We start from the raw sequence: 12,501 nt of genomic DNA on the forward strand, positions 1-12,501 counted from the left end.
TCTGTTCTTTTGTGTTGTCGACCTGAGAGAAAAACATTGGCGAGGACACCGGGGGATAATGCTTCTTCAAAATAATGCAATAGAGCCTTTCACGTCTATCTGAGAGGGCACGGGGGCCTTTGTTTAACGTCTCATTTGAAAGCGCACCTCCAATTTTCAAACAAGTACAAATAGAGTTAAAACAAATTCTGATAACTTATGTATCATTCCCTTTCCTTCACTGTGCACTGGTTTATAGATGCTACATTGGGCTTTAGTCAAGAAGCTTTTGACATACCTTTTCTCCATTTGTGTCTGAACACAAAATGCAACAGCGTCCACTTGGTTAAAGCGCATCATTATTTTATGGATTAAAGGAAGCCATGTGGTGAACCTTTCCCTTTCCAAACCCACTGTTCGGTTATTTTAATGTGTGCTGTATATTAATAGAATACTATTAAACCTTAGTGTAATTGGATGCAATAATGGTGGTTTACATAATTTAAAATATAAGTAGTGCCTTGCATGACGCTCTTTTTATTAATTGAAGTTATCTATTTTAATTGGTGATATATATTTACCAGTTACGAGAGGGTGGATACCTTAATATACAGTGCTGTGCAAGTGCAGGAACTGTGATAATGTCAGGAAATGCCTGCAGAGTCTTCGGATGCAAAATAAACCATTAGACTTTCCCCAAGGCAGCTTTGTAAGCTTTAATTTTATCAGCTATAAACCTCATGCTGGCAAATTAATGGGTCATCATTAAATGGAAACTTAATTTCAAGAAATGGCCTTCAGTGACAAGTAAATTCTGTGGCAAATTACTTGTGCTCTCTATCAGGTTTGCTCTGCATATTCCCACTGAGGCAGTGAATTTGGAGGCTACTGTGAACTGACAAGGGAAACCTGCATTTATATAGCACCTTTCGTTTAATAAAACCTCACAGGTACCAAGTCTCACAGAGGTATTGGGGCCAGTGACTGAAAACTTGGTCAAAGCAGATGAGCTGAGTGGGGTCAGTGGAGAGGAAGTAGAGTTTGTGGTGGTGACTGAAAATAATGGCTTTGGTATTCCCAGTATTTAATTGGTGAGGGAGTTAAAAAACTCATCTAACACTGCCGGCACCGGCTGGGGACCTCCGGCGGCGACATGTAGGTGGCGGTCTCGTGTTGGGTGGCTCCCGCCAGAGTTCTTGGTTTTTTTTGGGCTCTTTTCACCCAGTTTTAGGGGGAACCTTTATGCGAATGGTTCCAATAAAGTTGTGGGTATTCAAGGATGTCAAAAACCCAACGAACGGGCACAGCATGAAAACGAACGCGTGCTAGTCCGCCAGCGCGTCTGTGAGTGATGTGGAGTTCTGTGGGAGGAAAGATGGCGGGAGCAAGCTTGCTGGGTGGGGCTGCGCCCATTACGGTGGATATGCTGGCCGAGGTGATGGCGGTGGAGTTTGAGCGGCAGTTTGCTAAGCATTTCAAGCGGCATGGGAAAGAGATGATTGGAACTCTCAATCAGTCGGTAGAAGATATGCTGGCCCCGAGGCTCTTGGAAAGACGTCGGAAATTGGTGCCGTAGCATGGTGAGATGTTGGAGGAGGCATTGTCGTACCACAGCGACCAGCTCGTCTCGCTGGAAGAGGAGCTGCTGAAGTTGGAGGACAGTAATAAAGGGCTGAGAGCCAAAGTGGAGGACCAGGAGAACAGGTCACTGTGGACCGTGGGGCTGCCTGAAGGGCTGGAGGGCCCGAGGCTGATGGGAGTATTTTTCATGGATGTTTACTAAATTGCTGGGGGAGGTGGATATCTTATCCTTTTGAGCTGGATAGGGCCCATCACAAAGAGTCCCTTTGGCCCATTGAGTCTGCACCGATGCATGGGAAACACCTGACCTGCCTACCTAATCCTATTTGCCAGCACTTGGCCCATAGCCTTGAATGTTATGACTTACCAAGTGCTCATTCATGTACTTTTTAAAGGATGTGAGGCAAACCACCACTATCACCCTCCCAGGCAGTGCATTCCAGGCCGTCACCACCCTCTGGGTAAAAATAGTTTTTATCAATTCCCCCCTGAACCTCTCATCACTCACCTTGAACTTGTGTCTTGCCCCGCACCTTGAACTGACCCTTCAACTAAAGGGAACAGCTGCTCCCTATCCACCCTGGTCATGCTCCTCATAATCTTGTACACCTCGATCAGGTCGCCCCTCAATCTTCTCTGCTCCAGCAAAAACATCCCAAACCTATCCAACCTCTCTTCATAATTTGAATGTTCCATCCCAGGCAACATCCTGGTGAATCGCCTCTGCACCCCCTCCAGTGCAATCACATCCTTCCCATAATGCGACCAGAATTGCGCACACTACAGCTGTGGCCTCACCAAAGTTCTGTACTACTCCAACATGTCCTCTTTGGATTTGTAATCTATGCCTCGATTGATAAAGGCAAGTGTCCATATGACCTTTTCACCACCCTATTAACCTGCCCTTCTGCCTTCAGAGATCTATGGACAACCGTGCCAAGGTTCCTTTGTTCCTCGAAACTTCCCAGTGTCATGCCATACTTCCTTGTGAAATTAATCCTTGCAAAGTGTATCACCTCACACTTTTCAGGGTTAAATTCCATCTGCCACTTTTCTGCCCATTTGACCATCCCGTCTATATCTTCCTGTAACCCAAGACACTCAACCTCGCTGTTAACCAACTGGCCAGTCTTTGTGTCATCCACAAACTTACTGATCCTACCCCCCACATAGTCATCTATGTCATTTATATGCATGACAAACAATAGGGTGTGGTGTTCTTTGTGTTGATTATTTAGAATGGTTGGCAGGGTGTTCCACAAAGACCACCGTATAGCTTTTACTTAAACAAAGCTATGATGTTATTTACACTACTAAACTGGGTTTCAACACTTAATCCTTTTAGAATACAGAATTGATCAATACCATCCACCTACACTTGCCTACTGCTAATCTCACTACTGGTTATAAACTATAATCCAACCTACTCACACTAACTGCTCTTGTGATCTTCACTAGCTGTCGCCTGCATTAACCCTTGTAATGCTGAGTAGTTATGATAATACCACATAGGGACCCAGCAGATCCCTGTGACACGCCACTGGACACTGGCTTCCAGTCACTAAAGCAGCGCCTGTCATCACCCTCTGTCTCCTACAGCTAAACCAATTATGAATCCACCTTATCAAGTTACCCTCAATCCCATGTACATTTGCCTTCTTTGTAAGCCTGCCATGTGGGACCTTGTCAAAGGCTTTGCTGAAATCCATGTAAACTTTATCAACTGCACTACTCTCATCTACACGCCTGTTCACATGCTCAAAAAATTCAATCAAATTTGTTAGGCATGACCTCCCACTGACAAAGCCATGCTGACTATTCCTGATCAAACCTTGCCTCTTCAAGTGGAGATAGATTCCCTCCTTCAGGATTTTCTCCAAATTTCCCTTTCACTGACACTCCTTGGTTGCTCCGGCCAAAGCCAAAGATGAATGATCCACCAAGAGCTGTGATAGTCTATTTTCACAGCTATTAGATGAAGGAGATGGTCTTGAGATGGACCAAGCAGAATCGGTAGATGAGGTGGGAAGGTAGCGGTATTTGAATATACCAGGACGTTACGGTGGAGTTGGCAAGAGTTTAACAGAGCAAAGGCAGCACTTTACAAGAGTGGTGTGTGTGGTTCGGGGTGGTCTGCCCAGCGAAGCTGAGGGATACGTATAACTCCAATGACCATTTCTTTAAAACGGTGGAGGAGGCGGAGGTATTCGTGAGGGCTGAAGGACTGGGACTGAACAGAGTTTGGAATCTGATCTCGTGTTGTGGTTAGGAGGGGTGGGGAAAGTGGGGTCATGTTTGGTTGTTTCGAAAGGTTGGTTGTGGGAGGGATGGAGGGGATTTCTGTTGGCTTTTGTGTTGGGTATGTCGGGGGAGGGGGCTCTGGTGGGAGCCAACCTGCTAGCAAACTTCAGTTGGCTAGTGAACAGGAGTGAGGTGGGGGGGGGGAGGGGCTGTGAGCACCCGAGCCTGTGTGGACAGGTTTCTACTGGCCTAGGAGGTGTGAATGGTGGGGGGATGGGGAGAATGCTTAGAGGAGCGGTTTTGAGAGAAAGTGGGGGGGAGGTTTCCCGGATGGGAGAGGATAGTCGTTTGATGGTGACTAGGGGCAGGGCTTGGTCCCATTCATGGGCCGGTGGTCATTTTGGGTGGACGCTGTGCCTAAGACTTTGGTGAGGGGGGGCAGGTATGCCCCGCGGGGTGGTTATGGCTGATAGGAGGGGGCGGGAGTGAGACACCACGAGGCTGAATGGTAACATGGAAGGGTTGGGTGGACCGGTGAAACTGGCGAGAGTCCTTTCAGATTTGAAGCGCTTGAGAGCCAATGAGGTGCAGGGCACCCACCTGAGGGTGAAGGATCAGGTAAGGCTTTGGAAGGGTTGGATGAGTCAGGTGTTTCACTCTGGCTTTGATAGGGCCCGGGGGGCGGCGGGGGGGGGGGGGGGGGGGGGGGGCTGTAGTGATACTGGTGGGTAAGAGAGTTGGATTTCAGATGGAAAAGATGGTGGCAGATCAGGGAGGCAGATGGAAAAGATGGTGGCAAATATGTGAGAGTAATGAGCTCTTTGGAAGTGAGGTTTGTGGTGTTGGTTAGCGTGTATGCCCGGATTTGGGATAATGTAGAGGGTTTATGAAGAGGATGTTGGCGACCATTCCAGGCTTGGATACGCATCAGTTAATTTTAGGTGGGAACTTAAATGCAGTGTTGCATCAGAAAATGGATCGACCTAAGCCTTGCTTATTGACCCCTTTGGGGGGGGGGGGGGGGGGGGGGGCGAAGGTGTTGGCATCAATCATGAAGGGGATGAGGGGAGCTGGCCCATGGTGGTTCTTACGAGGATTGATTTCTTTATTTTGGGGAGGTTGTTGTTGATCAGGGTATGGAAAGCGGAATACTTGGCGATCGTTATTTCAGATCAAGACCACTGGTAATGTGGTCTTGGAGAAGGGGCCTGCACAGGAGGATGGATGGGAGGTGCAGCTTGCGGATCCAGATTTTTTGTGTGAGGTAGGCAAAGGTGATTGTCAAAGATGTGGGGTTCAATAAAAATGGGGAGGTCTCGCTGGTGGCATGGGAGGTGCTGAGGATGGTGGTAAGGGGCAAGATCATCAAGTACATGGTGAAAGGCAACAGAGCAGTGGCAGTGGCTGGTAGATGAAATTTTGGCACTTGATGGGAAGCATGTGGAAGATCCCATGCTGGAACCTTTGGCCAGTAGAAAGGAACTGCAGATGCAGTTAAGCCTTTTCCCCACAGGGAAAGCGGTTTGCCAGTTGAGGTGGGCAAAGGGTGGGGAAAAGGTCAGTCGCTTGCTGGCGGGACAGCTCCACCGGCAGGCAGCATTGTAGGAGATTGTTCAGGTCCAAATGGGGTGAGGGGGCTGATGACTGCGCCTGAGCAGGGCATTTGAGGAGTTTTATAAAAGGTGCAGGTTGGGCCCCAGGGGACGAGTTGGATATGAGAGTGTTTTTAGAGGGATTGGAGTGTCCCGCAGTGGAAGAGGAGGTTAGGGCGGTGTTGGAGGAGCCAGTGGGGATCGAGGAGGTTCAGACAGGGATAGGAAAAATGCAAACGGGTTACGCGCTGGGGCCAAATGAGTTCCCAGTGCATTTTTATAAGAGGTTTTCGGAAAGGCAGGCACAGCTTTTGATGGAGTTGTTTGAGAATGCGGTAGCTTGGAGGGGTGCTTCCGGAGATGATGTGAATGGCATCTATTTTGTTTTTGTTTTAAAAAAAGGATAGGAACCAGACGGTGGGCTAGCAGGAGCTGGTGGCGGCGTTGGATGCGGAGAAGACATTTGATCAGGTAGAGTGGAATTATTTGTTTATGATGTTGGAACGGTTTGGGATTAGACCTAAGTTTGTGTCATGAGTCAAAGGACCCAAAGGTGAGTGTTCATAGAAATGAGGTGAACTCAGGATATTTTCAGCTGCATTGGGGAACAAGACAGGGTGTCCCATGTTCTCTTCCCCCCCCCCCCTTTTTTGTTCTGCTGGCGATAGAGCCTTGGGCCATTGCGCCGAGGAGCTTGGATAAGTGGAGGGGGGTTACGAGAGGGGTGAAGCCCAGGGTATTCCTGTATGCCGATGACGTTTTGTTGTACATTTCCAACCCGATTCCCATCGTGGGGGATATAATGGGGCTGCTCACACGAGTTGCGTTATTTTCGGTACACAAATTGAATTTGGAGAAGAGCGAGTACTTTTTGATCTCCCTGCCGAGCACGGGGGCTGGATTGGGGAGATTGCCATTTCGTGTGATCCACCTACTTACCTTGGGTGCAGGTGGCTTGAGATTGGGCACGGCTCTGTGAATTGAATTTTACGAGTCTTGTGAGCAGGGTCAAGGCGGATCTGTTGAGGTGGGACAGCCTCCCCCATATCATTGGATTGGATTTGTTTATTGTCACGTGTACCGAGGCACAGTGAAAAGTATTTTTCTGCGAGCAGCTCAACAGATCATTAAGTGCATGAAAAGAAAAGGAAATAAAAGAAAATACATAATAGGGCAACACAAGGTTCACAATGTAACTAGATAACACCGGCATCGGGTGAAGCATACAGGGGTGTAGTGTTAATCCGGTCAGTCCATAAGAGGGTCGTTTAGGAGTCTGGTAACAGCGGGGAAGTAGCTGTTTTGGAGTCTGTTCGTGCGTGTTCTCAGACTTTTGTATCTCCTGCCCGATGGAAGAAGTTGGAAGAGTGAGTAAGCCGGGTGGGAGGGGTCTTTGATTATGCTGCACGCTTTCCCCAGGCAGCGGGAGGTGTATATAGAGTCAATGGATGGGAGGCAGGTACGTGTGATGGACTGGGCTGTGCTCACGACTCTCTGAAGTTTCTTGCGGTCTTGGGCCGAGCAGTTGCCACACCACGCTGTGATGCAGCCAGATAGGATGCTTTCTAGGTGCATCTGTAAAAGTTGGTAAGAGTTAATGAGGACATGCTGAATTTCCTTAGTTTCCTGAGGAAGTATAGGCACTGCTGTGCTTTCTTGGTGGTAGCGTCGACGTGGGTGGACCAGGACAGATTTTTGGAGATGTACGCCCTAGGAATTTGAAACTGCTAACCATCTCTACCTCAGCCCCGTTGATGCTGACAGGGATGTGTACAGTACTTTGCTTCCTGAAGTCAATGACCAGCTCTTTAATTTTGCTGGCATTGGGGGATAGATTGTTGTCGCTGCACCCCTCCACGAGGTTCTCTATCTCCCTCCTGTATTCTGACTCGTCGTTATTCGAGATCTGGCCCACTATGGTCGTATCATCAGCAAACCTGTAGATGGAGTTGGAACCAAATTTTGCCACGCAGTTGTGTGTGTATAGGGAGTATAGTAGGGGGCTAAGTATGCTGCCTTGCGGGGTCCCGGTATTGAGGACTATTGTGGAGGGGGTGTTGTTGTTCATTCTTACTGAATGTGGTCTGTGGGTTAGAAAGTCGATGATCCAGTTGCAGAGTGAGGAGCCAAGTCCTAGGTTTTGGAGCTTTGATATGAGTTTGGCTGGGATTATGGTGTTGGAGACGGAGCTGTAGTCAATAAATAAGAGTCTGATGTGGAGTCCTTGTTGTCGAGATGCTCTAGGGATGAGTGTAGGGCCAGGGAGATGGCGTCTGCTGTGGACCGGTTGCGATGGTATGTGAATTGCAGTGGATCAAGGCATTCTGGGAGTATGGAGGTGATACGCTTCATGACCAACGTCTCAAAGCACTTCATTACGACTGAAGTCAGGGGCCATAGGGCGGTAGTCATTGAGGCACGTTGCCTGGTTCTTCTTTGGCATCGGTATGATGGTGGTCCTCTTGAAGCAGGTGGGGACCTCGTACCTCATTGGCAGGCCGGGTATAGTTGGTAAAGATGAATGTTTTGCCAAGTTTTTAATTTTTATTCCAGTGTTTACTGGTCCTCTTGCCGAAAGCATTTTTTATGGGGGTGGAAGCATTTTCTCTGGATTTTGTTGTTTGTCTTGGCAGGCAAGGGAAGCTAAGGTTCTGAAAATGGTGCTTCAGAGAGATCAACAGTTAGAGTTTGATGTATTGCCGAATCTGATGTATTATTATAGGGTGGCGAACGCTGAGAAGGTACGGGGTTGGTGTCAGTATGTCAGTGAGGAAAGAGGCAGGCTCTTGTAGGGGTCGCGGTTGGCGCTGGCAATGGCGCCACTTCGGTTTGCTTCAGGGAAATAGTCGGGTGGGTGGTTGCGGCAACACTGAAGATATGGAGACAATTTCAGCAACATTTCAAGTTAGGTGTGAGTCGAAGTTGGTGCCGATCCGAGAGTTGATGCCGTTCCCCGTTGTAGCCCGAAACAAAATGAGGCCGTTTGATGCCGGGGTCATTCCTGGCGCTGGAACGACCCCTCTGATTCTCCCAGAACGGATTTTTTTTTTTAGATCGCGCCCATGATCTTTTCACTTGATCTCTTCAAACCTGCCTTGCGACATTCTATGCCCACATTTTAAGATCTACCTGGCAAGTATTAGAATTTTTACTGGGGCACTCTCTGAAAGGCTCAACAGGGGCTGGTTTAGCATACTGGGCTAAATCGCTGGCTTTTAAAGCAGGCCAGCAGCACGGTTCAATTCCCATACCAGCCTCCCCGAACAGGCGCCGGAATGTGGCGACTAGGGGTGACAATATTGAATTCTTTACCCGTCAGTCTGGCCTTATTATTAGCATTATTTATTTTTAACCAACTTGCAAGTCTGACTCCCTTCACAGTGACCCAGAACACACAAGCTGTCTCCTGGAACTACGGAACCGAGTGCTATCGGAGACAAAGGAATCTGTACAAATACATTCAAATGGCATTAAGTTTCACATACAAGATTCCCATAGGCCATCCTATACACCTCCTTACCTGGCCATATATCCTGATTGGCTCACTTCTCATTCCTTAACCCTGGGCCTCTTGTTACCCAGCATCCTTTTCCCATCCTCCACCAGACACCCCTTCCCCTTCCTTGCCATGCTTTCTGAAATCCTTTGTCTGTGAACTCACTACTATTAGACTGATCAAATCCACATTACTGTAACTAATATTTGAACTAACTATTTTATATCACATACGTTTGTTCAATTCCTCAGGGGCTTTTCACAGTAACTTCATTAAAGCCTACTTGTGACAATAAGCGATTTTCATTTCATTTTCATTCATTACTCTGAAGACTGTATCCACATCTTATTGCACCATCATACTTCCAGGTAAGTTAACAGGCCGACAATTCGCAATAACTTTCATTATGGATATTAGAATGTATCTTTGCCCACAAGCACTTTAACTGAGTTGATGCCACTGCAGTTCACAAACAAATGAGATTGGTCAACACAGTTTTGTTAGCTTCTCAAAATCATTGGGACGGGCAGAGAAAGGCAGGAGCTCCTTCAATGGGGAGGAGGAAAGCATCTCCTTATTGTACAAAGTGTACCAATCTAATGTACGATGTTAGTAGTAGGGGGATACAATGTTACCAGAATTTGTTTCCTTTTGGCATGAACCCTGGCTGTTTTGTGCATTCCGAGTGCAGCTCACGGAAGCAGTGAACTTGCAGGGCTATTGTGAACAGATAAATTCATGGAAAAACACAAATCGCGAGAGAATCCCAGAAGTTTAAATAAAGTGCTGTTTGAGCCATCCCAATATTTGTCGATGCTGCTTTAATGAAAAATATCACTGATGTAAGAGTGGCTGGTGGGCATGATAGAAGATGAAAAATGGACAGATAAAAAATCTGGAGTTGTGAAGGGAAAGACCCCAACGAAGTGGGAGGCGTACTATGAATGCTTAAAGTAGCATTATCCATCAGGAGTGAACTTAGGAGATAGTACTGTATGCTTTCAGTTAACTGCTTGTTTATACCCTATGTCAGGCTTGTCCAACTGGCAGCCCACGGGCCGCTTTTCGGTCCTGCCCGCCAATCATATAACTGACTTAAATTTGAAAAATGCTGTAAAACCGTGTGTGTGTGTGCGCGTGTGTGTGTGTGACAAGCCTGCTCTATGTGCAATGGTGATATGGCTGAATTCTGGTTTCAGCCGTGTGACCAAACTACTGTGGATTGCTCCTGGACTTGTTTTACAGGTTTTACTGTTTCAGCACAGGTGAATAGCCATTACCAGAACATATTGCGGACTAGAATGTATGACATTACAGTGTGTGTGCACGTATGTGTGTTGTGTACATATGCTTGGAGTTGGAATGTGATTCTGGTGCTATCTGATTCTGGGTAGTTTGGCATTTAAGCAGAAATGGTGATACTGTATATTTAATAATTTTGTTAAGAGTGACTTAATACAAAGGCACTTTTCAAAGAATATCTGCATGGCAGTTTCCCCCATCTGTTTAAATATATGAAAAGATGGGAGAAAACTGGGCAGTTCTATCATGATGCCTAGCCAGGAATTTGAAAGAGCCTGCCAATCAATGCTGTTCTCACCGAACTGGCCTCTTTGGCAATTAGATTCTGGAGTTTTAAGGAACAGGACAGGCTAAATGCAGCTTGAGCTCAGCAACTGAATACTGCGCATACGATTCTCGGGAAAGATTTTGAAGTGTGGTAGCGAGAGGGAACTGCCACGAGCTCCCCGGCGTTCGGCCCAGCAAGGCAGGAAGTGCAATACAAAGTTAATTGGTCCACTTAAGGAGGCCCCATGGGCCTCACGCTGCAAATGAAGGCTCGCCAGCCGATTCGCCGGATCTGAGCCCGCCAACCCTCTGCTACCAAAGTTGAGCAGCATTTGAACAGCTCTTGGAGGCGGTCGAGGCGAGGAGGGATATCCTGTTCCCCGGGGGTCCCGGAGAGTGAGCCACCGGGCAATCAGTGCATTCGGGGATGAAGTGACAGCGGGTGTCAATTCGGGGTGTGTGACCAGGACGTCTGGCCTCCAGTGCCGCAAGAAGGCCAATGACCTACACATTGAGCCTCATGTGTGAGTCGGCATGCCCCCCCCCCCCCCCCCCCCCCCCCCCCGAGGCCTTCCCACCCCCTGCCTCAAACATTCCTCCTTCCCCCACGCCTCAAACCTTCCTCCTCCCCCCCCCCCCCCCCCACCAACCTCCCTCCGCGGCTAATGATGCCCTCTGTGACCCCGCAAGAGAGGTTGTCCCACAACCGTCGAGAGAGGGGCCAGACTGGCAGCAGTGTGCTGGACATCAGAATCCTCACCACCTTCGAAGAACGTGCCCTGGAGGTTACGAGGGTGGGCCGAGGACAGAGCAGTCACCAATGCGTCTGAATCGGGTTTACCCGGAGCTGATGTGTCGGTGATATTCGGAGGGAGATGTCAGCGACATTCCAGCAGGCCCATAGCCAATTGTGAGAGCCCCAGAGGCTATGGAGCAGGAAAATGCACCTGCAATGCATGGCACCAAGGCAGCAGTGCAAGGGTGGTGACCTCTCTGGAGCGTCTGGACGTGACGCCGGCACCATTAGTGGCGGTGTCCAAGGCATTGCTCAGTCTGTGACAGCCAAAGCTGAGGCCCTTTGTAGACTGTCTGACTCGCTGACTACTAGGCGGACCTTGATGAGGCGCTGCGGGATATAGATGATACAGTGCAGAAGGAGACCATTCGGCCTATCGAGTCTGCACCGGCCCTTGGAAAGAGCACCTCCACTTAGGCCTACGCCTCCACCATCTCCCCGTAATCCCACCCAAACGTTTTGGACACAAAGGACAATTTAGCATGGCCAGTCCACCAAACCTGCACAGCTTTGGACTGTGGGAGGAAACCGGAGCACCCAGAGGAAACCCACGCAGACACGGGGTGAACGTGCAGACTCCGCACAGGCAGTGACCCAAGCCGAGAATCGAACCCGGGTCCCTGGAGCTGTGAAGCAACTGTGCTAACCACTGTGCTATCATGCTGCCCATCATTTCCTGGTCCCAGATAGGAATGGCCGAGGCACAGCATGGCTTATCCCAGTTGCAGATGGTCATTGCCGAGGCATTGCCTCTCCGTTCTAAAGTTAATCCCAGGATTCTATGGGCACTGACTGGGAGGAGGGTTCTTTGCGTGACAACCCGGACCCATCCCATCTACAGGCAACGCTAGCCACCAACTCCCCAGGGTGACGATGCAGTCAGCACACGGGACAGGGTGGCATGGCTGTGCATGTGCTGCCAGCATGTGCACCAAGACCCTACGGCCCAGATCCCCCAGAGGATGCCTGCCGGGGCATCGAAAGCCATGGGACGCGGTAAGCAGCTGGCTGCCTCTGATGTGTATCCTGGGGATACACCTACGTGGTAGAGCAAGGAAGCCCAAGCATGTGGAGGATCACTCAGAGCACTAGGGAGGGTGGGAAAGGTAGGGGATAAGGAGGGGAGTGCGTGTGTGGGGTGGGGGGGGGAGGTGGGGGAGAGTGGGGCATAACCATTGGGAGAGTGGGGCAGTGGTATACAATTGTCTGAGACAAATTAAACACCCTCACACAACTAGTATGATGCC

At 49.0% G+C, this 12,501-nt stretch overlaps 1 protein-coding gene across 6 annotated transcripts in view; it reads left to right on the forward strand.

The window, feature by feature from the left end:
* Positions 1-12,501, forward strand: part of itprid2 (ITPR interacting domain containing 2) — a 228,667-nt gene that overhangs the window by 63,616 nt on the left and 152,550 nt on the right. For 4 of the 6 annotated variants that reach the window (XM_072477597.1, XM_072477590.1, XM_072477574.1 and 1 more), the window contains exon 2: positions 5,796-5,864. The exons of the other annotated variants lie outside the window; for them this stretch is intronic. The gene's annotated coding sequence lies outside the window, so the exon portion shown is untranslated. The remainder of the gene's footprint in view (positions 1-5,795; positions 5,865-12,501) is intronic. 6 annotated transcript variants of the gene reach the window in all.

This window comes from Scyliorhinus torazame, chromosome 2, assembly GCF_047496885.1.
Source record: "Scyliorhinus torazame isolate Kashiwa2021f chromosome 2, sScyTor2.1, whole genome shotgun sequence".
NCBI lineage: Eukaryota > Metazoa > Chordata > Chondrichthyes > Carcharhiniformes > Scyliorhinidae > Scyliorhinus > Scyliorhinus torazame.